The sequence below is a fragment of the Equus quagga genome, chromosome 8 (genome assembly GCF_021613505.1).
Source record: "Equus quagga isolate Etosha38 chromosome 8, UCLA_HA_Equagga_1.0, whole genome shotgun sequence".
Classification (NCBI taxonomy): domain Eukaryota; kingdom Metazoa; phylum Chordata; class Mammalia; order Perissodactyla; family Equidae; genus Equus; species Equus quagga.
In genome coordinates, this window is record NC_060274.1 from 40,262,830 (window position 1) to 40,289,985 (window position 27,156).

Here is a 27,156-nt window from a genome sequence, read left to right on the forward strand (position 1 = left end):
CTGAACAACCTATAGGTCAAAGAAGAAATCAAAGAGAATTAAAAAAATAACTGCGACAAACGAAAATGGAAATACAACATACCAAAACATATGGGTTGCAGCAAAAGTAGTTCTAAGAGAGAAGTTCATAGTGATAAACGCTTACACTAAGAAACAGGGAAAATCTCAAATATACAACCTAACTTTACACCTCAAGGAACTAAAAAAACAAAGAACAAATGAAGCTCAGTTAGTAGCATGAAGGAAATAACAAAGATCAGAGTGGAAATAAATCAAACAGAGACTAAAAAGACAATAAAAGATCAATGAAACTAAGAGCTGATTTTTTGAAAAGACAAACAAAATTGATAAACCTTATGCCAGACTCATCAAAAAACAAAAAAGAGAGAGAGAGGGGACTCAAACAAAATCAGAAATGAAATAAGAGACATTACAATTGATAGCATAGAAATACAAAGGATCATAAGATACCACAATGAACAATTATATGCCAACAAACTGGACAACCTAGAAAAAATGGATAAATTCCTAGAAAGATACAACCTACCAACTGAATCATGAAGAAATAGGAAATCTGAACAGACCAATAACTACTAAGGAAATTGAATCCATAATTTAAAAACTCCCAAGAAATGAAAGTACAGGACCAGAAGGCTTCACTGGTAAATTCTACAAAACATTTAAGAAGAATTAATACCAATTCTTCTCAAATTCTTCCAAAAAACAGAAGAGGAGAGACCACTTCCAAACCCTTTTATTCCAAGCCAGAATCACCCAGATACCAAAACCAGACAAGCATGCCACAAGAAAAGAAAGTAACAGGCCAATTTCCCTTATAGATGCACTATCTATATTTTGCAAATTAAATGAAAAATCCTCAACAAAATATTAGCAAACTGAATTCAACAATACATTTAAAGAATCATGTGGGATTTACTCCAGAGATGCAAGAATAGTTCAACTCTGCAAATGAATCAATGTGATGTACCACATTAACAAAATGAAGGATAAAAATCATATGATCATCTCAACAGATGCACAAAAAGCATCTGACAAAATTCAATATCCATTTATGAGAAAAACTTTCAATGAAGTGGGTATAGAGAAAATGTACCTCAACATAATAAAGGCCATTGATGACAAGCTCACAGCTGACATCACAGTCAATGGTGAAATGCTGAAAGCTTTTCCTCGAAGATCAGAAACAAGACAAAGATGCTCACTCTCCCCACTTTTATTCAACATAGTATTGGAAGTTCTAGCCAGAGCAATTAGGCAAAAAAAAAAAAAAGAAATAAATGTATTCAAATAAAAAAGGGAAGTAGTAAAACTGTCACTATTTGAAGATAACATGATCTTATATATAAAAACCCTAAAGACTCTGCCAAAAAACTGTTAGAACTAATCAACTAATTCAGTAAAGGTACAGGGTACAAAATCAATATACAAAAATCTCTTGAGTTTCTATACACTCATAAGGAACTAAAGACAGGAAAATTCAGGAAAAAATCCCATTTACAATTACATCAAAAAGAATAAAATACCTAAGGATAAATTAACCAAGGAGGTAAAATACCTATACACTGAAAACTATAAGACATTGATGAAAGAAACAGAAGAAGACACAAATAAATGGAAAGACATTCCATGCTCATGAACTGGAATAATTAATATTGTTAAAATGGCCATACTACCCAAAGCAATCTACAGATTCAATGTAATCCCTACCAAAATTCTAATGGCATTTTTCATAGAACTAGAACAAACAAGCCAAAAATTCGTATGGAACCACACAAGACCCCAAATAGGCAAGCAATTTTGAGAAAGAAGAACAAAGTTGGAGGCATCATGCTCCCTGATTTCAAATCATATTACAAAGCTATAGTAATCAAAACAGTATGGTATTGCATAAAAACAGACAAAGACATCAGTGGAACTGAATAGACAGCCCACAAATAAACCCATGCATATACAGTCAATTAATTTACAGCAAGGGAGGCAAGAATATACTATGGTGACAGGATAGTCTCTTCAATAAATGGTGCTGGGAAATCAGAGAGTTAAATACAAAAGAACGAAACCAAACCACTATCCTACACCATACACAAAAATGAACCAAAATGGATTACACACTTCAAAGTAAGATCTGAAATCATAAAGTTCCTAGAAAAAAACATAGGTGGTAAAATAGACTACCATATGATCCAGTAATTCCACTTCTGGGTATTTATTAAATGATAACAAAAACACTAACTTGAAAAGATACATGCACCACTATGTTCAGTGCAGCATTATTTACCAAAGCCAAGATATGGAAACAACCTAAATGTCCATCAATGAACAAATGCATAGAGAAAAGGTGGTGTATATATACAAGGGAATATTATTCAACCATAAAAAAGAAGGAAATCTTGCCATTTGTGGTAACATGGATGGACCTTGAGGGCAATGTGCTAAATGAAATAAGTCAGAAAAAGACAAATATCATATGATCTCATTTACATAGGGAATCTGAAAAAAGAAACCTGAGCTCATAGACAGAGAGAACAAATTGCTGGTTGCCAGGGGCAGAGGGTGGGGGTGGAATAGGTGAAGGGGGTCCAAAGATACAAAATTCCAGTTATAAAATAAATAAGTCATGGGGATGTAATGTACAGCATGGGGACTACAGTTAGCAATACGGTACTGCATGTTTGAAAGTTGCTAAGAGAGTTAAAAGTTCTCATAACAAGGGGCTGGCCCCGTGGCCGAGTGGTTAAGTTCGTGTGCTCTGCTGCAGGCAGCCCAGTGTTTCGTTGGTTCGAATCCTGGGCACGGACATGGCACTACTCATCAGACCATGCTGAGGCAGCGTCCCACATGCCACAACTAGAAGGACCCACAACGAAGAATATACAACTATGTACTGGGGGGCTTTGGGAAGTAAAAAGGAAAAAAATAAAATCTTTAAAAAAAAACCAGGAATATATATAAATTAAAAATAAAAAGTTCTCATAAGAAAAAAAATTTACGTATGGCGACAGTTGTAACTAGACTTACTGTGGTAATCATTTCAAAATATATATAAATATTGAATCATTATGTTGTGCACCTAAAAGTAACATAAAAATAAATAAATTAAAGTAACAATATTATGTCAATCATATCTCAATAAAAAGATATTTTGATGTGCTTCAACCATATAAGAATATACGAAATATACATGCATATGAAGAGAAATTAATTCAACAAACCCCCATAGATCCACTGCCCTGTTTTAAAAAGATCTTCAACAAGACTTTAGAAGCCCCCTGATCCCACCTCCTTCCCTCCCCGAAGGGAACCATTATCCCGATTCTCTGTTAATCATTCCCTTGCTTTTCTGATTAGTTTTACCCCTAATACATACGAATACATATTCCTCTGAACAATGTATTTTCAGTTTTCAAAACCTGATGAGAAATCATAAACCCAGATACACAAGAGCACGGTGTCCTTAAAAACGAAGGTAAGTAAAGAAGGATAGGGAAAGATAAACTGAACAGTCTCTGCATCACTGTCCAGTTTCAGTTGTCCAAAAAGTTAACAGAATTCCTCTCTGGAAAAGTTAGCAGGCAAAGAAATGAATCCTGAAAAACACAAAGGTCAAGCTCAGTCAAGGCTTCTACCAGGGTAGTGTAGGTTAGTATTGAACTTACAGCAAGAACACAGGCGAGAGAGCAGGCTCCTGCGCATCATTGTTTCTAAGCTCACCACGGCTATCCACCAGGACCTAGGAGTAGGTCAAAGCAAATACATCTGAGAGAAACAAGCATCCTCAGCTGAGCCGGGCGGCAGGGCATGAGGGGAGAGCAAGAACTTCTGTAGCACATGGTCAAAACAAGCTAAGAACAGACAAACCTGGGTCAAGCTCACCAGGGAATTCTGTGCTCGGGTTTAAAAGGTCTACCAGTGACAGCAAGCATCTTGGTAATTACTGTCTTAACATTTCTGTCTTGATTCACAGCCCTCCAAACTAGAGTGGATGACCTCTACATATAACACACAGCTGGCACCTTGCAATCGCCTAGTCATCATTCTGGGGATTCCGCTCATCTCCCTTCTTTGTTGAATCTCTTGTTTCCTATATCCCAAGTCGTCCTTTTTCTTAGTTTACTCTCGATTTGGTGTTCCTCATCCTCCAATAATTTTTAATGAAGGGGACAAGGGAGGTAACTATTTTGAGACACTGCCTGTCTGACAATAGCTTTATTCCAACTGGCCATAATTTGGCGGAGTACATACAGTCATGCATTGCTTAACAATGGGATACATTCTGAGAAATGCACTAGTAGGTGACTTCATCACTGTGTGAACATCACAGTGTACTCACACAAGCCCAGATGGTATAGCCTATTACCCACCTAGTCTATATGGTATAGTTTATTGCTCCTAAGCTACACACCTGTACAGCATGTTACTGTACTGAATACTGTAAGAAACTGTAACACCCTGGTAAGTATTGGGTATCTAGACATAACTAAACATAGAAAAGGTAAAGATAGGGTATAAAAGATCAAAAAGGGTACACCTATATAGGGCACTTACCAAGAATCAAGCTTGCAGGACCGCAAGTTGCTCTGGGTGAGTCAGTGACTGAGTGGTGAGTGAACATGAAGGCCAAGGCCTTTCCTGGACACTACTGTAGACGTTACAAACACTGGACACTACCATAGACGTTACAAACACTGGACACTACCATAGACGTTACAAACACTGGACACTACCATAGACGGTACAAACACTGGACACTACTATAGACGGTACAAACACTGGACACTACCATAGACGTTACAAACACTGGACACTACCATAGACGTTACAAACACTGGACACTACCATAGACATTACAAACACTGGACACTACCATAGACGTTACAAACACTGGACACTACCATAGACGGTACAAACACTGGACACTACTATAGACGTTACAAACACTGGACACTACCATAGACATTACAAACACTGGACACTACCGTAGACGTTACAAACACTGGACACTACCGTAGACGTTACAAACACTGGACACTACTATAGACGTTACAAACACTGGACACTACTATAGACGTTACAAACACTGGACACTTAGGCTACAGTTAATTTATTAAAGAATATTTTATTTCTTCAATAATAAATTAACCTTAGCTTACTGTAACTTTTTTACTTTATAAACTTTTTAACTTTTTGACTCTTTTGTAGTAACACTTAGCTTAAAACACAAACAACATGTATAGCTGTACAAAAATATTTTTACTTTATATGCTTATCCCATAAACTTTTTTCTATTTTTAAAATTTTTTATTTTAAACTTTTTTGTTAGAAACTCAGACACAAACACACACATCAGCCTTGACCTCAGTCATCAGGATCATCAATGTCACTGTCCTCTATCTCCACATCTTGTCTCATTGGAAAGTCTTCAAGGGCAATGACACACATGGAGCCGTCATCTTCTATGATAACAATGCTTCTTCTGGAATGCGTCCTGAAGGGCCTGCCTGAGGCTCTTCTTGAGGAGGTATTACTCTCTTCAGAAATATGTCCGTGGTGGTTTCCTTGGTTTATTTTTTTTTTTTTATCATAGATTTGCTTGTAAGCAGATAGAGCACCATAAACGTTCCTCTCTATTAATGAAAACCTTTCAATATTGGGATCCATGTTTTCAAACTTTTTAAGGAGCTCGCTGAGGTCTGCAAAAGCTTCTGCTAAACTCTTCAACTGTGAACTTCCTTGGGGGTTCTTTTTCTTCTCCTGCAGTTCCTTTTGCTCTTGCTGCTTCTTCAGCCATGGGTTCCTCTTCTAGTTCCAACAACTCCTCATTAGTCAATTCCTCAGGAACCACCTCTGGGAGCTCCTCGGTGTCATCCGTACCCACAACCAGGTTACAGTTATTTGCCATCTCAACCACAGGCTTGTTGATTTTTGCAACCTTTTCATCCTTGCTGTCAGGGACGAAGCTCTTGCATGTCTTCTTCCAGGTGCCATTCCTACACTCCTTGGTGACATCACCCCAAACCCAAGTAAAGTTCTTGATGCAGTCAGAGATGTTGTAATCCTTCCAGAATTGCATCAGTGTCTTCTCAGCGTCTTCCTCATTTGCAGCAACAGCCTGCGCAAAGGTCCTCCTCAGGCATTAGGCCTTAAAATCTGCTATAACTCCTTGATCCACTGGCTGGATCAAAGAGGTTGTGTTTGGAGGGAGAAACATGACTTTGATATTGGGATGAAGATCACCAAAATAAGGAGGATGTCCAGAGCATTATCAACAATAAGCAAAGTCTTGAGAGGTATGTTAGTATCCAAACAGTACTTCTCCATTTCACTGGCAGAGCTATTCAGGAGGGTGTCTTGGAAGACGAACTAGGTCATCCATGACCTCTTATTGCTCCTGTAGTTCACAGGCAATGCATGCTTACTGACATTCGTGAAGGCCCTAGGATTCTCATTGTGCCAGATCACAAAGAGTTTCAATTTGTAGCCTGCAATACTGCCCCCAAGCAAGACTTTTATCCTGTCCTTAAAAGCTTTAAAACCTGGCATTGACTTGCCTCCTTATGGATAAAAGTCCTTTCAGGCATTTGTTTCCAGAACAGGAAGGTTTAATTCATATTAAATATTTGCCCCGGCAAGTAATTTTCCTCCACAATCAGCTTACCTAGAGTTTCCAAAAATCCTTCAGCTGCCTTCACATCAGCACTCAGACTCACCACTCACTTTCACGTTATGTAATGAATAACAATTTTTGAATCATTTAAATCACTCAGAGCTAGCAGTAAACTCAACCAGCCTTTTCTTTCAACATCGCAAACAAACTTTTTGCTTTGGCTGTGAGCGTCATGGTGCTGAGAAGGACATGTTTCTGTGTCTAGCCCTCAATCCAGGTCATTAGAAGTTTCTTCATGTCTGATATAGGCCTTTCTTGAATTTTTTTGTGAGTCTCATTGTCTTTAATGAAGCAGATCCTTTAACAGCTTCCATCCTTTGGCTCTCGTTCGTCAAGATCGTAACTATGATGGAGTGGGACACCCCTGACTGGCGAGCAATAACTATCACTGACTTTTTACCTTTGCAGTCCTTCATCACTTTTAATTTTGCTTCCATGTCAATCACTTGATGTGGCCTCTTACTGGTGACGTTAGCAGTGGATTTTGTATTCTCAGGGGCCAAGATGAACAAAACAACATGAGAGTAAATCAAGCACAGGAGAAAATGATGCGATCTAAAGATGCGGTTAATGTGAGATGCATGAGGCTGCTGCTAGTGCAACATAGCATACTGTTTCACAATCAACTTGTTTTTATAAGTGGAAAGAGTACACTCTAAAATAACAATAAACAGTATAGTAAATACATAAAACAGTAACAGTCATTTATCGCTATCAAGTATTATGCGCTATGCATAATTGTATGTGCTATACTTTCACGCGACTGGCAGAGCAGTAGGTTTGTCCACATCAGCATCACCACAAACACATAAGTAATGCACTGGGCTATGCCATTACAACAGCCACAATGTCAGTGGGTGATAAGAATTTTTCAGCTCCATTATAATCTTACAGGACCACTGTCGTATATGTGGTCGGTCGTATATGTGGTTGACCAAAATGTCATTATGCGGTGCATGACTGTACTTCAAAGTTCAAAATCATTTTCCCTCAGAATTTTGAAGGCACTGCTCCACTGTTTTCTCATTTCCAGGTTGCTGCAGAGAAATCCAAAGCCATTTTGATTCCTGATTCTATATACGTGACCTGTTTTTTGCACCCTAGACTCATCTCTTTGCTTCCCATTATTTTGAAATTTCCTAATGATGTGCCTTAGCACAGGTACATTTTCATCTACTAGGTTGGGCTCTCAGTGGGTACCTTCAATCTGAAAAGTCTAACCTTCAATTACGGGTCACTTTCTTGAGTTATTTATTATTTTCTCCTTTTCATGTCCCCCTTTTTTCTCTATCTGGAACTTTTTTTTTTTTTGAGGAAGACTGGCCCTGAGTTAACATCTGTTGCCAATCTTCCTCTTTTTTTTCTCCCCAAAGCCCGAGAACACAGTTGTATATCCCAGTTGTAAGTCATTCTAGTTCTTCTATGTGGGATGCCTCCACAGCATGGCTTGATGAGCGGTGTGTAGGTCCGTGCCCAGGATCTGAACCAGTGAACCCCAGGCCGCCAAAGAGGAGTACACAAACTTAACCACTTGGCCACAGGGCGGGCCACTCTATCTGGAACTTAATCATATGGACACTTAAATTCCAGAAGAGTCTGCTAAGTGTTCTCTCTTTTATTTTCTACGTGTCTTTTTGCTCTACTTTCTGGGCAATTTCCCCTTACAATCCTCCTAAGGTTTCATTTCTACCATCATGTTTTAAATTCTTTTTTTGTTTTCTAATTATGTCTTTATAGCATACGGTTTTTATTTCACCCTCATCGCTTGTCTCTCTTAATATATTAATAATTGGGGGCAGAGAATTGTTGGTAGTTTTTTTCTCTTTGCAAAGTCTCATCCAAGTGGCTTTTCTCTGTTTATTTGTTTTAGTTCCCATCTCCCACCTTCAACGTAAGAGGCTTTCCTCAAATAACTAGTAATACTAGGGTGTTTGCTTATGATTAACAGTAGGGGACTAAAATGTTTATCCTGAACTTGTGGGTGGGGCTTATGACCTAGATCTTCAAGGAAACCCGTGTCAGATTTTTTCTCTAGGGCTACTCAGAAAGCCCTGACACTAATACTTCAACCTCATATCTGGCTACGAGCATTAGGTGAACCTAGAGGAGAAATGGGGGACGGGGGTAGGGGTGAGGTAACTCTGCTCTCAGATTCAGTATGTGGAAAATCATGTATTCTTCTCTTTTCAGTATGGTAATGATTATATTTCCCAATGTTATTTCCAAATTCCAGACAGACATTAATAATTGAGATTTGGGAACAAGAAACCGGAATTTCCCAAATCACAAGTTATTCTGTACCTTTCATAAGACTTCACTTACGGATTCTTAAATAATAATGAGCGACCATAAAAATATACAGTGAATCATTTTTCTGTGATACAGTTATCATAAAAGTTTCAAGAGTTTTCTGTAAAAAGAAACTTTGATTATAGTTTGATGATAAAAAGTTTTAGGAGAGAGTGAAATCATCAAAATGGCAGAATAGAGTTTTTGACTGTCATCTCCCCAAAGAACACCAATTATGATAACCCCTCACAGACAAGAGCGCCTTTGTGGAAGTCCAGGAGTCCAGCAAAGAAATTCCAGAAATCGTTGAAACAAAAAGTCCGAGATTGCACGCATTGAAGAGGGTAAGAGGAAATGTCTGACTTAATGTGTCACCCCTCCCACAAGAGGACACAGCGCAGTACCAAGAAAACCCTTACTTGCCAGTGATTTCTCCTGCCGGAGAAAGTGAGTGTGTGTAAATTAGCACTCGGCCTCCCTGGCTGTGCTGGATGCTGCCAAAGAGGCCCATTTCTCAGGCCCCATCCAGAATACTGAGCTGTGAGCTGCACAACGGGGGCAGTTAGTGGCTAAGGGAAAAACAGCCAGGGCTCAGAAGGGAACATATCAAAGGGACACAGATCCTACTAACTACTACATGGATTCCATCAAGGGTCCTGCCCATGAGCAACTGCGTATGCCTCACCTGCAGATTCCCACAACTGGCCCATGGGCACCCTCAGCACTCTGCATGCCTCACCCACACACACCACCACCCGTGGACAGCTCCGTGTGCCCCCCATGGCCGTGACAGCAAGATTTTGCAGATGGCTAGTGAGTGTGACTAGAAAGCCAGTTCAGGAGAAACTACAATCTTGAATATTCAGCACTGCCCTAGGGAAAGCAAAAGGGAGGCTGTCACACCCAGTCTAGCTTTGCAGGACTGAGAGAAGGCACACAAGCTTAAGAATTCTGCCACAAGAGGAAGCAAGAAGTGTGGAGAAAGCGTACCCATAGAAGAGGTCTGAGAAAGCCTCAGAATCCCTAACAGGGCTGACAGAAAGTATTTCTCTCCCAAAGCTAGTCAGTAAAGACTGGAGGAGGTGACTGCTTCTTCAAATATGAAGACAGCAACGCAAGACATCAAGGAACATGAAAAATTAAGGAAATATAACAACACAAAAGGAATACAATAATTTTCCAGTAACTAAACCCAAAGAATGGAGATCAGTAATTTACCCAGTAAGAATTCAAAATAGTTGTTTTAAGGAAACTAAGTGAGCTACAAGAAAACATAGACAATTCCATGAAATCAGGAAACAACAGACAAAAAAAATGAGACATTTAACAGAGAGAAATCACACAAGATTTCTCAGAAATTCAAGGGTTGAAGAATACAATGAACGAAATGAAAAATACAATAGAACACATCAATAGGAGAATGGATCAAGCAGAAGAAAGAATCTGTGAAATAGAAAGCAGGACTTTTGAAATTACCCAGTCAGAGGAGACCAAAGAAAAAAAGAATGGAAAAACATGAAGAAAGCCTATGTGAATTATGGGACCCCATTAAGAAAAATAATCTAAGTATTATTACAGTCCCAGAAGAAAGGGAGACAGGGCAGAAAGCTTATTTAAAAAGTAACTGAGAATTTCCCATATCTGGGAAGAGGTTTAGACATCCAAGTTCATGAAGCCAATATATTGTTCCCCAAAGAGATTTAATCCTAAATGACCTTCTCCAAGACACATTAAAACAAAACTGTCTAACATCAAAGACAAAGAGAGAATTTTAAAAGGAGTAAGAGGAAAAAAATCCTTACTTACAAGGGAACCCACATAAGGCCATCAGCAGATTTCTAGCAGAAACCATATAAGCCAGGAAAGAACAGTATGATATATCCAAAGTGCCAAAAGAAAAAAATTTCCAATTAGAATACGTTACCCAACAAAGTTGACCTTCAGAAATGAAGAGAGATAAAGATGTTCCCAGACAACCAAAAGCTGAGAGAGTTCATCACCGCCACACTTGCCTTACAAGAAATGCCAAAAGGAGTTCTAACAGCTGAAATGAAAAGATGCCAATTAGCAACATGAAAGCATACAACACACAGGTAAAGGTAAGTATACAGTCAAATTTAGAATATTCTAATACTGTAATATGTTGGTGTATTAACAACTTAACTCCAATATAAAAGTTAAAGGATAAAAGTATGAAAAATAACTATAGCTACAATAATTTGTAAATTACTTATAAATTGTGACATAAAAAAACAAAAATGGGGGGCCAGCCCCATGGCCGAGTGGTTGAGTTCACGCACTCTGCTTTGGCAGAACAGAGTTTCACTGGTTTGCATCCTGGGCGTGGACATGGCACTGCTCATCAGGCCATGCTGAGGCGGCATCCCATGTGCCACAACTAGAAGGACCCACAACTAAAAATACACAACTTTGTACTGGGGGGCTTTGGGAGAAAAAGGAAAAACAAAATCTTAAAAAAAAAAAAATGGTGGGGTGGATGAAACAGTAGAGTTTTTGCATGCATTGGAAGTTAAATTGGTATCAGCATAAAATAGACTCATATCTACAAGACATTTTATGGAAGCCTCATGGTAACTAAGAAGCAAAAACTTGCATTTGATAAAAGATAAAGAGAAGGGAATCAAAGCTACAGAAATTCATCAATTCACAAAGGAAGACAGCAAGAGAAGAAGACAGGAATGAGGAAACCACAAAACAGCCAGAAAACAATTTATTAGATGGCATTAATAAGTCCTTATCTATCAATAATTATTACTTTAAATGTAAATGGATTAAATTCTCCAATCATAAGGCACAGAGTGACTGCTTGGTTAAAAAACAAGACCCAACTATGTCATGCATACAACAGCCAAACTTCTGCTTTAGGTACACATATAGGCTCAAAATGAAGGACAGAAAAGATAGTTCATGAAAATGAAAACCAAAAGAGAGGACAAATAGCTATATTTATTTCAGAGAAGATAGGTTTTAACTCAAAAGCTGAAACAAGAGACAAAGAAGGTTATTTTATAACGATAAAGGGATTAATTCATCAAAAGGATATATTGATCATAAATATCTAGGCACCCAAAAATAAAGCACCTGTATATACTAAGCAAATACTAATAGATATGAAGGGCAAAGTAAACAACAATACAATAATAGTAAGGGACTTCAATACCCCACTTTCAACAATGGATAGGTCACTCGGACAAAAAATCAATAAGAAAACCTTGGACTTGAACTATATTTTGGACCAAATGAACCTAAGAGACATACACAGAACATTCCATCCAAAGCAGGAGAATATACATTCTTCTCAAACACACACAAAACATACTCCAAGACAGATCATATGTTTGGTCACAAAACAAGTCTTAGCAAATTTAAGAAGAATAAAATCATAGCAAGTACCTTTTCTGACCAAAATGGTATGGAACAAGTAATCAGTAACAGGAGGAAAACCGGAAAATTCACAAATATGTGGAAATGAAACAACACATTCCTGAACAACCAATGGGCCAAAGAAATAATCAAAAGGGAAATTTTTTAAAAATCGTGACACAAAAGAAAAAGGAAGTACAACATAGCAAAATTCATGGGATGCAACAAACGCAGTTTTAAGACGGAGGTTTATAGCAATAAATGCCTACATAAGAAAAAAGAAAGATCTCAAATAAACAGCCTAACTTTATACCTCAAGGAACTAGAAAGAGAAGATCAAACTAAGCCCAAAGTTAGCAGAAGGAAAGAAATAACACAGATGAGAGCAGAAATAAATGAAATTGAGGCCAGAAAAACAGAAAGATCAACAAAACTAAGAGCTGATTTTAGATAAACAAGATTCATAATCCTTTAGCCAGACTAAGAAAAAAAGAGAAAAGAGGCAAATAAAATCAGAAATAAAAGAGGAGACATTAATCAGATACCATACAGACACAACTGATCAGAAGAGACTACTATAAACAATCATACACCAACAAATTGGATAACCTATATGAAATGGACAAATTCCTAGAAACATACAATCTACCAAGACTGAATCATGAAGAAACAGAAAATCTGGGGCCTGCACCAGGGCCAAGTGGTTAAGTTCGTGCACTCTGCTTCAGTGGCCCAGGGTTTCGCCGGTTCGGATCCTGGGGGCGGACATGGCACCGCTCATCAGGCCATGCTGAGGCAACATCCCACATGCCACAACTAGAAGGACCCACAACTAAAAAATATTCAACTATGTACTGGGGGGATTTGGAGAGAAAAAGCAGGGAAAAAAAAGAATTGGCAACAGTTATTAGCTCAGGTGCCAAATCTTTTTTTTTTTTCCTGCTTTATCTCCCCAAATCCCCCCCAGACGTAGCTGTATATCCTAGTTGCCAGTCCTTCTAGTTGTGGCCTGATGAGCAGTGCCATGTCCGCATCCAGGATCCGAACTGGCGAAACCCTGGGCCGCAGCGGAGCACATGAACTTAACCACTCGGCCAGAGGGCCGGCCCCCTCAGGTGTCAATCTTTAAAAAATAAAAATAAAAAAAAAAAAGAAACAGAAAATCTGAATAGCCCAATAATAAGTAAGGAGGTTAAATCAGTAATCAAAAAACTCCTAACAACAACAAAAACCAGGACCAGTTAATTGCATTAGGGAATTCCACCAAACATTTGAAAAAGAATTAACACTAATCCTTCTTAAATTCTTGCAAACAGTTGAAGAGGAAGGAACACATACAAACTCATTTTATGAGGCCTGCATTATCCTGATACCAAAGCCAGATAAGACACTACAAGAAAAGAAAACTACAGACCAATGTAACTGATGAACACGTATGCAAAAATTCTCAAGAAAATACTAGCAAAGCCAATTCAACAGCACATTAAAAGGTCATATACCACAATCAAGTAGGATTTAGACCTAGGATACAAGGTTGGTTCAACATCTGCAAATTGATAAATGTGATTTAACAGAATGAAAGTTTAAAATCATATGATCATCTCAACAGATACAGAAAAAGCATTTGACAAAAATTCTACATCCTTTCACGATAAAAACTCTCAACGAATACCGTATAGAAGAAATGTACATCAACATAATAAAGGCCATATATGACCAGACAACAGCTAATATCATACTCAACCTGAAATGCTGAAATCTTTTCCTCTCAGATCAGGAACAAGACAAGGATGCCCACCCTCACCACTCCTACTCAACATAGTACTGGTAGTCCCAGCCAGAGCAATCAGGCAAGAAAAAGAAATAACAGGCATCCAAATCAGAAAGGAAGAAGAAAATTGTCTCTTTTTGCAGATGACATGATCTTATATATAGGAAATCCTAAAGACTACACCAAAAATCTGTTAAAACTAATCAATGAATTCAGTAAAGTTACAGGATACAAAATCAACATACAGAAATCAATTGCGTTTCTGTATACTCACAATGAAATATCTGAAAAAGAAACAAAGAAAACAATCCCCTTTATAATAGCACCCAAAACAATAAAGTAATTAAGAATATATTTAACTAAGGAGGTAAAAGATCTGTACTCTGAAAAAACCATAACAGCGTCTTATAGTTTTTGTAATGAAAACTGAAATAAGTGAAATTGTAATGAAAGAAATTGAAAATACAAATAAATGGAAATACATCCCATGTTCATGAATTGGAAGACTTATTATTGTTAAAATGGCCATACCACCCAAAGCCATCTATAGATTTAATGGAATCCCAATGAAAATTCCAATGGCATTTTTTTACAGAAATAGAAATAAAATTCTAAAATTCACATGGGACCACAAAAGACCTGAAGAGCCAAAGCAATCCTGAGAAAGAAGAGCAAATCTGGAGGCAAAACACTTCCAGATTTCTAACTATATTCAAAGCTATAGTAACCAAAACAATATGGTACTGGCATAAAAACAGACACACAGACCAATGGAGCCTAAGAGAGAGCCAGAAATAAACCCATGCATATACAGTCAACAAATATTTGACAAGGAGCCAAAATTCTCAATGAGAAAAAGACTCTTCAATAAATGTTGGGAAAACTTGAATATTCACATGCAAAAGAATGAAATTGAAACCCTATCGTATACTACTCACAAAAATTAATTTAGAAGTAGATTAAAGACTTAAATATAAGACCTTAAACCACAAAACTCCTAGAAGAAAACATAAAGGAAAAGCTCCTTGACATCTGACATTAGTCTTGGCAATGATTTTTTAGATATGACACCAAAAGCACAAGCAACAAAAGGAAAAAGCAACAAATGGGACATCATCAAAGTAAAAAGCTTCTGCAGAGCAAAAGAAATAATCAACAAAATGAAACGGCAATCTATAGAACAGAAGAAAATATTTGCAAATCATGTATCTGATAAGGGCCAATATCCAAAATATATAAAGAACTCATACAACTCAATAGCAAAAACCAAATAATCTGATTAAAAAATGGCCAGAGGATCTGAAGAGACATTTTTCCAAAGAAGATATACTAATGGCCCAAAGGTACATGAAAAGATACTCAACATCACTAATTATCAGTAATATCACTAAATATCAATAATTATAGTTATCATAATTATCACTATTATACAGTCCTGGGTGTACATCAAAAAGAAATGAAATCACTACATCAAAGAGATATCCACACTCCTATTTTCATTACAGCATTATTCACAATAGCCAAGACATGGAAATAACCTAAGTGTCCATCGATGGATGAATGGATAAGGAAAATGTGATATACACACACATACGTACATATACATACACACACACACACACACACACACACACACACACACACAGAAGAATATTATTTGGTCATTAAAAAAGAAGGAAATCCTGCTTTTTGGGACAATACCAACGGACCATGAGAGCAATATGAAGTGAAATGAGCTAGAGGAAAACACTGACTGTATGATATTACTTATATGTGGGATCTAAAAAAGCCAAACTCATAGAAACAGAGAGTAGAATGGTGTTTGCTAAGGGGCGGGAAGTGGGGGGAATGGGGAGATGTTGGTCAAGGGGTATAAATTTCCAGTTTTAAGGGGAATAAATTGTGGGGATCTCATGTACAGAATAGTAACTATAGTTAACAACACTGTATTATATACTTGAAAGTTGCTAAGAGAGTAAATACTAAATGTTCTCACCCCACACACACATACAAATGGTAACTACATGAGGTGATGGAGGTATTAACTAACCCTACCAGAGTAATCATCTTGAAATTTATCTGTGTATCAAATCATCACATTGTATATCTTAAACTTACACAATGCTATATGTCAATTATATCTCAATAAACTTGAGAGAAAAAATAAAAGACCTTAAAAAAGGAACATTAACATAAAATGCCAAATAAAAATCCATGTAAAAATGGAAAGGTAATACTATATTTAGAAGTTATCATTCTTAAAGTGAAATTTTAAAACATATCATTAGTATCCTGTTCAATAGTCTTTCATGCTAAATATTCCAGATGTAGAAAAATTCCACTCATTTTGTCTTGACATTGGTCAAACCCAGAGTGTACCAAAAAGCATCTTTGAGTGTTAGGGTACACGTTGCTTTGTATAAGCTCCTTTACTTTTTAATGATAAACTATTTTATCTGCTTACTCTGATTTTGGTTTTGCCTTTAAAATCAATATCACTTTTGCTAATTCAGATTTTAGATTAAGTTCTCATTTCATGTTGGAATATTCCACAAAAACATTCATACCTTCTTCTCTTTGCAATTCCTCTGTAAAGTATTTACAGAAAACTATAGTCAATATTGAACATTCAGAACTCGAAAACACCAGTAAACATTATAGGGTAGTATTTACATACACAACATTGAGATCTCATAGCAAGGTTAACATTACTACACAGAATAACATGTTGTAACTGCCAATTTACAGATTTATTTTGCTCCCAAACTTCTTGGAACACTGCTCATAGATTTATATGAAGTATATTATGCATATAAACTTCTTAATACTTATTTTATATGTAAGAATAACTCACTGTTAGCAGCAGATAGAGCATGGAAACGTTTTTATAAGATGGCAACAACTACAAGACTGACTGACTGATTACATCATGATGCTTCTCTCCTGGATGCTCCTGTTTCAGTTCCCAGAAACACGCACCTTTACTTTCTACTCAGTGTGTCAGCATGTCCTGCTCTTGCTTTCCTCCTGATGTCAATGGAGCTCTTAGAACCAATGACTGATAGTTGAGCTTTAATTCTCAGGAAAACTTTAATTTTTTCTGTTTTCCTGACTTTGTAATGACTTTACTCAGGATTTGGGATTTGAATAAACATATAAATTTCCTAAGAAACGCTAGGAATGCCTGCCTATATGGAAATGATACTTTATCCAGAGATCATCTGCTTTGAACCTCCAGAATTTGACCCAAGGTGAAGAGGACCCATTGGGAGAGTTACTCCCCGGCAATATTCCAATCTTTCTTATTTTAACTCCCTTGTATCCCAATTTCCAGAGATATTGGTAATGCCAGTTCTTGAGGTTTTGAGGATTTACAGGGTAAATATGATTCGTTTCAGTTTTTCCCTCTGCCAATTTAAGATTCATGAGTCTTGGATATCTAAGTTAATTTCCATTCATTCTTAAGCTTTCAGTTTTCCAAATTGTATGGTCTCCTTTCCTGATGTTCTTGTCCTTTGGATCTTTATTATAGTTTTAGTGGGCTTCCACAGGGAGCAAAATTAGAAGATTCAGTTCACTATCTTAATCCCACAGGAATCTTCATTTTTAACAAGTATCTCAGTTGATTCCAATGTAGGTAGCCCCAAAATCACACTTTCAAACACTGGACTAGAGGACAATCAGTAGAAAAGTGTCCAGAATAGGGAATACAAACAGAAATAGTTGAGGGTGAGGATATTTGTCAAGAAGAATACTCTGGGAGCTACAACAGCTACTTCAGTAGCTAACGGGCATTAGAAAAGAAGTTAGGCTTGGGGGAAGGGAAGTGAGGCTCGTTCCCTATGCCTCCAAGGAAAACTAGAACCAGTATGGAAAAACTGCAGGCGAGAGATTGGGCACGAGATAGAGAAGAATTCCTCAACAGACAAAACTCTCCCAAGAAGGTATGAACTGCCTCCAGAAATAAGAAACTCAAGAACAGGCTGCACAACTATCGCTTCCTGGGGATGCCACTAAGAGCATTTAAGCCCTAGATGGTTGTGTGGTCCAACTGTTGGTGAGGCAAGGTTAACCCACATGAAAAGCCAAGTTAATGCATAATTAAATGCTAGAAAGATCAAATTACAACAATAAAGTCATTTTAGGCACACTGAATGAAAGCTACGAAATGTAAAGGATTATCCACACTTGGAATATAACAGGTAATGGCTCCCTTGTCCCAAATTTCCTTTTCTCAGTTAGAATATATATATTTTCCCCACACAGAATGTGCACTCAGATGTGCATTTATCCCTAGATTTAATTTGAGAACTTGAAAAGTGACCAGTGATGGGTTCCCGATTTTATGAAAATGTTCCTATAAATCACAAACTTTAATATATTAGTAAGCATTTTTTCTTTACCTCAAATGCATGTTGGCTTAAAAACACATTTCCCTGCCTCTATTCTCCTCACCTCCTCCAACCAAGGAACAAAGAGGACACCAGAGAGGATGGAGCACACTGAACAAGGGAAAAGTGGCATGACAGGAAGTCGTAGCAGTGAGCAGAGGTCAGATCCCAGGGTGGGAACGGGAGGGAGGAACGTCGTGGGTCAAGTTAAACATTTCAGGTTTATTTTAAGTATAACGGTAAATAATAGAAAAGTTTCAAGCAGGAGATAGACATGATCAGATTTTATATTTTTTTAAATGGCTTTTGTGTGAAAAATAAAATGGAGGCATTAACACACTTTGGTAGACCAATTAGGAAGCAGTACCCAAGTGAGAGATAACTGTTGTTTGGACTAGGACAATAGAGGTAGAGATGAAGTGACCACATTTGAGAAATTCTACCTAAAAGGTAGAATCAAGAGAATGCTGAGAGGCCTTAAAGACGATCCCAGATATCTTGCATGAGCATCTGGATAAATGGTGGCCCCAGGTCCCAGGAAAGTATATAGTGCCAGATGTAAGTTGCTAGAAATATAAGGAAAAAGGGAAACATTTTTTGGGTGGGTTAGGTTTGAAAACACATGAATCATCTAAGTGTGAACGCCTCACAAGCTCCACTTCATCATTTCTCACTGAGTATCTCTATTAAAGCCTCAAACTCAGGATGCTGGCAATCAAAATCTGTATCTTTCTTCTGCATCTGCTCCATTTGCTGATGAATTAACGCCACCAATTGTGAAGGATGCTATAGTTGGGGTTTCTACAAGTGCTAGAGAAGACTGGAACAGAAAACACCTCAAGTCTCTCTGATAAGATTCTCTGACTCACAGATTCATCCATAACACTGGAGTTATTCTTGCCACAAAGGTTAACCATAAGGAAAGAGCTAAACTTCTAAGTGTGCAAACATCTAAAACCATTGGAAAACACATACGAAAGTATTAAGGACAGGATACTTTTATCCACAGATTGCTTTGTTAGGAACATTACAAGAGTAAGACAGATTTTGGAATAGATTCAAGAAAATAGATTCGAGCGTTAAATGTTAATTCTCAATTAATGTTTTTCTGAATTAAAAACAAAGCAATTATTTTCCAGCTGACAAGAAGCATCACAATCTTTATTAATATGTCCTATTATAACACAACACTGCCACCTGCTGGAAGACATCACTAGCAAAATGTTTTTATTCCCAACCAAGTTGGTGAGAAAGTTTGTGAGTTTCTGAAAGAAAACGAAAAGGGACTATATTGATTTTATCCTTTCTAGTCTATCACACTTGGATAAAAAACCATTAACAAAGAGAAAAGGCAGGGATGCAACCATTCTGCTTCCCACAATAAAAAGCACAAATGACATTTACTTTTCCGTTGTGGTCACTTCGATGAGGGAAAGGTGTGATGAAGAAGAGACAGAATAAGAGAGTTTTTGAGGTGAGGTGTATCCTGATTATAGTGGTGGTTACACAATCTATACATGTGTTGAAATTCATAGAACAGTAAACCAAAAGGCAAAACAGTCAATTTTACTACATGATAATTTTTTAAAGACAATTACAGAATAAGAGGATAAAGATAGTGCCACCTGTTTATAGAAAGGAGAAAAATCATAAAAAGTTAGAATGCAAAAGTATTCACATAAAATTCAACAGTTTTGCCATTTATAACCCAAAGTCTGAGGCACAAATAAAATGAGAAAGGTCCAAATCTGACACAAGCATGTTGAAATATTTAAATATAGACCTGGAAGTGTTTCTAAAGGCTACCAATGTACACTAGACATAAATCACTTTGTCTCTAGCATTGACAGGTCTGATGAAAGGTAATCTATTACCAAAAACTAGGAATCAATATTCATCTCCAACTCTGGTAACCTCCAAAGAAGTTTTGTAAAGTTATTTTTATGTGATTGTGTTTTGTCTCCCTCAAAAAGCTGAGGCATGAACAGGCTAAGCTGGGTGCTCAGCATCTATGTAATCTTGGTATTTGCTGGATGCTGGGGAAGTAACATATAAATATAAGCTATATTAAAGTTCCAAGAGTCTGGAGCATCCAAATCCTTCTGGGGAGGTTTCTAGTCCATCTGTAGATGCCAAATGCCATAAGGTGCCAAGAGTCCACAAGAAGAGAGATGACCAGGTGAGAGCACAGATGACAAATGGACCCAAACTGAGAGCAAAAGTCACATTAACCACACTTGTTCCTCCCATCTCTCCTGGTAACACACTTGCTGTGTACTATGGGGCATGGGCTGTAACAGTGAAGAGGGAATATTAAACAGGGAGTTTATGAAAGATTATGTTGCAATTGGAGGGGTCGAGGGGTGGGTACGGAGAGTCTGGCAGGCAGCATGAGATGTCAGTTTTCTAAGATTTGGTTGAGCCATACTGTTGTCTGTTTTCTGCATTTCCCCACGGATCTCAAGAAGGCCACAGTTGAGAAGGACCCCAGTACCACAACTTAAGAGTTCCAACATTAGACATAGTTGAGAAGTAATGGTACAGTAATAAAAAAGAATAATGTTGGTCATTTCCCACTGTTCACTAATTAATAAGATGGCTATCTTTGCACGGCGGGGGGGGGGGGAGGTGGGGGGTGGAATTTGCCTATCAGAAGCAGCAGTATTCACAGAAAACCAGAGTAACTGCCAAAGTATCCAACTAGAGCAGCAGAATGATACAGAGCAATCCCAACCTTTGGAACTACACAAGTGTGCAAAATCCCCTCTGCCATCACGGGTAATTTGCCCAAACAGACTAAAAACATAGGGAGAATTAAGAAAAAACATACAAAAAAACCAAGAGCTTGAATCATAAAGAAGTTTAGGGTTTGGTAAACGATCCAGGCAAACCTTTTATTTAGTCTGAATTCTAATAATTTTAAACAAAGATCTCCAAGTCCTAAGACAAAAACCTCTACATCCCTTCAGTTATGAGATGGCTCTCTGAATTTATATTTTCAGAAAAGTAAATGTGGTAATACATGCCTAAATTACAGAGTCTTTTAAATCTCATATTTTATGTGAATGTCAAAAAACACTGAAGCATATGGGCAGCTCCTCAAAAATTAAACAGAATTATCCTGTGATCCAGCAATTCCACTTCTGGATGTACGCCCACAAGAACTCAAACAGATATGTGTACCAGTGTTCAGAGCAGCACTGTTCACAACAGCCACAAGATAGAAACAACTCAAATGTCTATCAACTAATGAATGGAAAAGCAAAATGTTATATATCCATACAATGGAATATTATTCAGCCTTAAAAAGGAAGGAAATTCTGCAATATGCTACAGCATGGATGAACCTTAAAGACATTATGCTAAGTGAAATAAATCAGATATGAAAGGACAAATAGTGTATGATTCCATTTATATGAGGTATCTAGAACAGTCAAACTCAGAGACAAAAAATTTAATGGTGGTTGCCAGGGGCTGGGACGGGGGTGGGGGGAATGTGGAGATATTATTTAACGGGTACAGAGTTTCAGTTTGGGAAGAGGAAAGTTCTGAAGAAAATGGTGGTGATAGTTGCACAACAATGTGAAGGTACTTAATGTCACTGAAGTGTACACTTGAAAATAGTTAGAATGCTAAATTTCACGTTATATATATTTTACCACAATGTTTTCTTTTTTTTGAGGAAGATTAGCCCTGAGCTAACATCTGCTGCCAATCCTCCTCTTTTTGCTGAGGAAGACTGGCCCTGAGCTAACATCCGTGCCCATCTTCCTCTACTTTATATGTGGGATGCCTACCACAGCATGGCTTTTGCCAAGCAGTGCCATGTCCGCACCCGGTATCCAAACCAGCAAACCCCGGGCCACCAAAGCGGAATGTCCGAACTTAACCACTGAGCCACCGGGCCAGCCTATATTTTACCACAATTTAAACAAACAAATATTGAAGCAAGAAACAGGGTCTTCCTAACAAATCAGGCCATAAGGAAATAATGAAGCCTCGCACATTGTATGTAAAGTAGAGATGCAACTTTTTCTAGAGAGCTATGGTACAGCTTTCCTCAGTTTCTCAAAATGTTCAGAGATCCTAAAAACATCTGAATTACTACTACCATTAAACCAATGAAATGAGAAAAACAAATAGCAAGATAATGTTAATAGGATTTTATAAAACTAGTATTCCAAGCTTGCCCCAATCAATATAGAACCAGTACAGTTACATTCAAGCTCCGCACACACAAAGTCTTCCAATAACCTTCTGTTAGCATGAAATAAGTGCCTACTACTTGATGACCACTGTCCAGTATGGCTCTCACAAATCTAATGCACTATACTAAAGATGAATAAGGGAATAACTTCTAGGAGTCTGTTTGACATAGAAAATTAAATGAACCAACAAAGCTGAGGCAGGTTATAGAATATTTTTCAAGGCAGAGAGGAAGCCACCAGTGTCTGAAATAATGAACGCTATAAAGTTAAATATGGTACCAGGGACTCAGACATCATACTAACCAGGGAACTACTGTGTCAATTTCTGTAATTCCTGCAATTTAAGATATCCAGTATCTTACCCTAATACCCCAAACTACCACCCAGAAGTCTTTTAAAGGAAAATACGATCAGTCCTGACTACACAAAAATTCAAAACATTAGTATAGTAAAAGATATAAAACAAAGTTAACAGGCAAATAGGCTGAAAATATCTGCCACATACGTAACAGTCAATGGGTTAATATCTCTACACAAAGAACTCCTACAGATCAATAAAGAAAAGACAAAACTCAATAGGGAATAGACTATAAACTATTTCCCCCTGCTTCACTTTTCAAATCTTAAAGTGCTGCTCACAAGTTCTTCACAGCATTTTTTCCTGGGCCCGGTCTTCCAGAGATAGAAGTTGTATTCAACTCAGTCTCTGAATTACCCTCAAAGACCTATAATATGGTCTCCAGGAAGAGTAAATACTAACCTCACGTGCTTTTCATTGAAAGGAACTACAGCATAATCTACAAGACTGTCACATATCTGATAGGGGACTTGTATCTAGAATATATAAAGAACACATAACTCAACAGTGAAAAGACAGATAACCTAATTTAAAAATTGGCAAAGGATATGAATAGACATTTCTCCAAAGAAGATATACAAATGGCTAACAGCACATGAAAAGATGCTCAATAGCATTAGCCATCAGGGAAATGCAAATCAAAACCACAATGAGACACACTTCACACCCATTAGAATGGCTAGAATTTAAAAAAACAGATAAGTGTTGGCAAGGATGTGAAGAAATCAGAACCTTCATATACTGTTGACGGGAATATAAAATGGTGTAGCTGCTTTCGAAAACAGTCTGATAGTTCCTCAAAATGTTCAACACAGAGTTATCAGATGACCCAGCAATTCTACTCTCAGGTACATACTCAAAAGAAATGAAAACGACGTTTGCGCAAAAACTTGTACATGAATGCTCACAGCAGCATTATTCATAGTAGCCAAAACAACCCAAATGTCCATCAACTGACCAATAGATAAATAAATGGTGGTATGTTCATATAATGAAATACCACCTAGCAAAAAAAAGGAATGAAGTCGTGATACTACAAAATGAATGAACATGAATGTTAAGTGAAAGAAAACCACCAAAAAAGACCACATATTATATGATTTCATTGATATGAATTGTCCAGAATATGCAAATATATAGACAGTAGATTAGTACAGTAGTTGCACGGGGCTAGAAGTAGGGTGGGATGGGGGAAATAAGAACAGATTGCTAACGGGCACAGGGCTTGCTTTTGGGGGTGGCGAAAATGTTTTAAAATTGATTGTGGTGATAGCTATACAACTTTGTGAATTACTAAAAGTCAATATGTGTTTTAAATGAGTAAATTCTATGGTATGTGAACTATATCTCAATTAAGCTATTTTTTAAAAGGACTATAGATTGTATCTTTTTTCCCATTATAACCCCAGTTCTTAAAACACTGCCTAGCAATATTAGGAATTCAACAAATTCTGACTAAATGGAAAAATAAATTTCAAAACGTAGGTAAACCATTATAAAACTTTATCATAGTCAAAGTGATGAAATTGCTGCAGGCTGGCACGGCGGGAGCATACAGAGTGTATGTATGGGTGTGTTTCTCATAAAAGGAGATGAGACTGAAAAAGTCAGCAGAAGCAAGATCTTGAAGGCTCTTGATGCCAGACTAAGGAATTTGTATTATCCTGAATCAATGGGAAGATCAGTGAGATTCTGAGAATAAAACAATCAGATCTGCGTTTTCAATGTGCAAAGTGTAAGTAGTGTTGCTATTCTGTCCACAGGTGAAGCAGAGCAATGCTCCCCAGGTGAGAACGGGGAGGAGTTGGGGGGAGATATGAGGAGACGCAAATAACAAAATCTAAGAATCTTTATGGATTTTTAAAATTACACACAGCACGGGGCGCGCGCACACACACAGAAAGACTGACACTCATACATACACAGACACGCGCCCCGCGCCCCACACTGAAAATAAAGAATCAGCCTGTATGGAGCTCAGGTGTGATGGAGACAAAAATTACAATGACACTGAGCCAAAAACTTCTTTTGTACAACCCTCTGGGCAGGGTCCTCCTTAGTGTTGTAATTCAGGACCTGGTACCAACAAAGTGCCAGTTTCACCTCTGCGGGAGGACCCAACTCTTCATAAATGGGCTGCTGTGAACGCTCAGGAGGGACTGCAGGGCGCGGGCACCGTCAGCTACACACGGCCTCCTAACTCCGGGGTCAAGGGGCACCTTGTAGCCTCCCCAGGCGCGGAGCCCACCACCGGCCGCAGGCGCCAACCATGCAGCGGAGGGAGGTCGCGAGCCGCCGGGAGGTGACCCCTGAGGGGACTCCCCTCGCAGCCGCTCACCCGGAGCGCAAACGCGACCGCCCGGAGTGCGGGAACAAGCGCTTCTGGTGATAGGAGAAACGGGGCTCAGTCTCCCGGGGCGAGCGGGGGAAATCTAACCTGTCAGGGACAGAAGCCCCACGCTGCAGAAGGCGTTACAGTTCCTTCCGGACGTGGCCAGTGCGTGGGAAAAGCCCGCGGCGGGCCCGCCCAGCGCGGAGCAGTCGAGACTTCCGGTGTCTTCGCCTCGCGGGCTAGAGCGTCGGAACTCTCCAGCTGATAGCGGAGGGCCGAGCGAGGGTCTGCGAGCGGCTGCTCCCAGGCTGAGATCGTCTGGGCGGCCTGGCTTCAGGTTCCGGGACGTTCGGACTCTCCTTGGGAAGCGGTTCGTCTCCTCAAATCCCCACGTTTTGTGTTTATGCGTCCCGTTAGCCCCCAACATATACATTCAGTCTGGGAGGGCTTGCTGAGCAAGTTTAACCCGCTGGCTTATTGCTCCTCGCAAGTATCTGACGGTTCGGCCAACCTCCAAGGACGGGAAACCACGGTCCATCTGAGCCCCGTTCTGGCACTGAAGTCCATCTTGCCCTATTCGGCTGAGAAGTTTGGAAACACTAAATTTTATTTTATTCACCAAGTAGTTATGAAATGCCTGCTGTGCTCCAGGGAATGCAGGGGTAAGAAAAAACTAATGGTCTCTGTTTTTATGGAGCTTAGTAGTAAGATGGATAATAATAGTATTTACCTCACAGATTTGTCACGAGAATGTAAAGCATTTAGAATAGTCTGGCACTTTGTAAGTATTCAATAAGCGTTAGCTATTATTTTCATCTTGCTAATTCCATTGCCATCATCACCACTATTATCATCATCATTTACATTTTTAATGTTAAACAAAGTCCAAGTACCTTTCTTCCACAAAGCAATGAGTCACACGATTGCTGGCTTACCTAAATTTGATGTGCTCCATAACCAGACTAATCAGGTTTAATACAAGGCAGTGGTCTTCAAACTCTTGATCACACATCCCTATGAGAAAAGATTATATACGTGTACTATGTATGATATTGATATATATTATGCATACTGTAAGGTTTTCGCAAGAAATAGAACTTCAAAAAGGTGAAATAAAAATATTAATAGAAGTTCTATTATTTTCTACCCATGCAACAAATAGGTTGCCATGCATACATTCCATCACTTTGGAGTCGACTGGCTAAAACAGCACATTATCAAAGCGGCCTGTCATTAAATTATGGATCCCCAGAATAGCTCTTTTATAAAATTTAATGGAAACTAATCAGATGTTGAGGTGTTTGAACTATAAGGACTATTTGGATGGTTTCTTACATCAGAGGAAATGAAGAAATAAAATAGGCACCCAGGGGCTGGCCTGGTGGCGCAGCGGTTAAGTTCCCCACGTTCCGCTTCGGCTGCCCACGGTTCTCTGGTTCAGATCCCAGGTGCAGACATGGCACCACTTGGCAAGCCATGCTGTGGTATGCGTCCCACATATAAAGTGGAGGAAGATGGGCATGGATGTTAGCTCAGGACCAGTCTTCCTCAGCAAAAAGAGGAGGATTGGTAGCAGATGTTAGCTCAGGGCTAATCCTCGTCAAAAAAAAAAAAAAAAAGCATCCATTAAGTAATCTTCATTGATCTGACATTGATTATTGACTTCTTAAAATCCAAATAAAGAGACTGATTGCAATGTCTTACACCAAGCTGGAGATTTCATAGAATAAATCAAGTA

The 27,156-nt window shown here is 38.4% G+C and overlaps 1 protein-coding gene across 8 annotated transcripts in view; it reads right to left on the reverse strand.

Moving 5' to 3' along the window:
• LOC124244249 (cytochrome c oxidase assembly factor 1 homolog) overlaps positions 1–25,590 on the reverse strand; it is a 91,430-nt gene extending 65,840 nt beyond the window's left edge. For 2 of the 8 annotated variants that reach the window (XM_046670714.1, XM_046670716.1), the window contains exons 1-2: positions 25,524–25,574; positions 10,899–11,018 (exon numbers count right to left, since the gene is read on the reverse strand). The gene's annotated coding sequence lies outside the window, so the exon portion shown is untranslated. Of the gene's footprint in view, positions 1–3,677; positions 3,752–10,898; positions 11,019–25,424; positions 25,447–25,523 lie in introns of those variants that run through there. The other 6 variants (XM_046670724.1, XM_046670719.1, XM_046670715.1 and 3 more) reach the window with 6 other exon arrangements.
• Between the last annotated feature and the right edge of the window lie 1,566 nt (positions 25,591–27,156).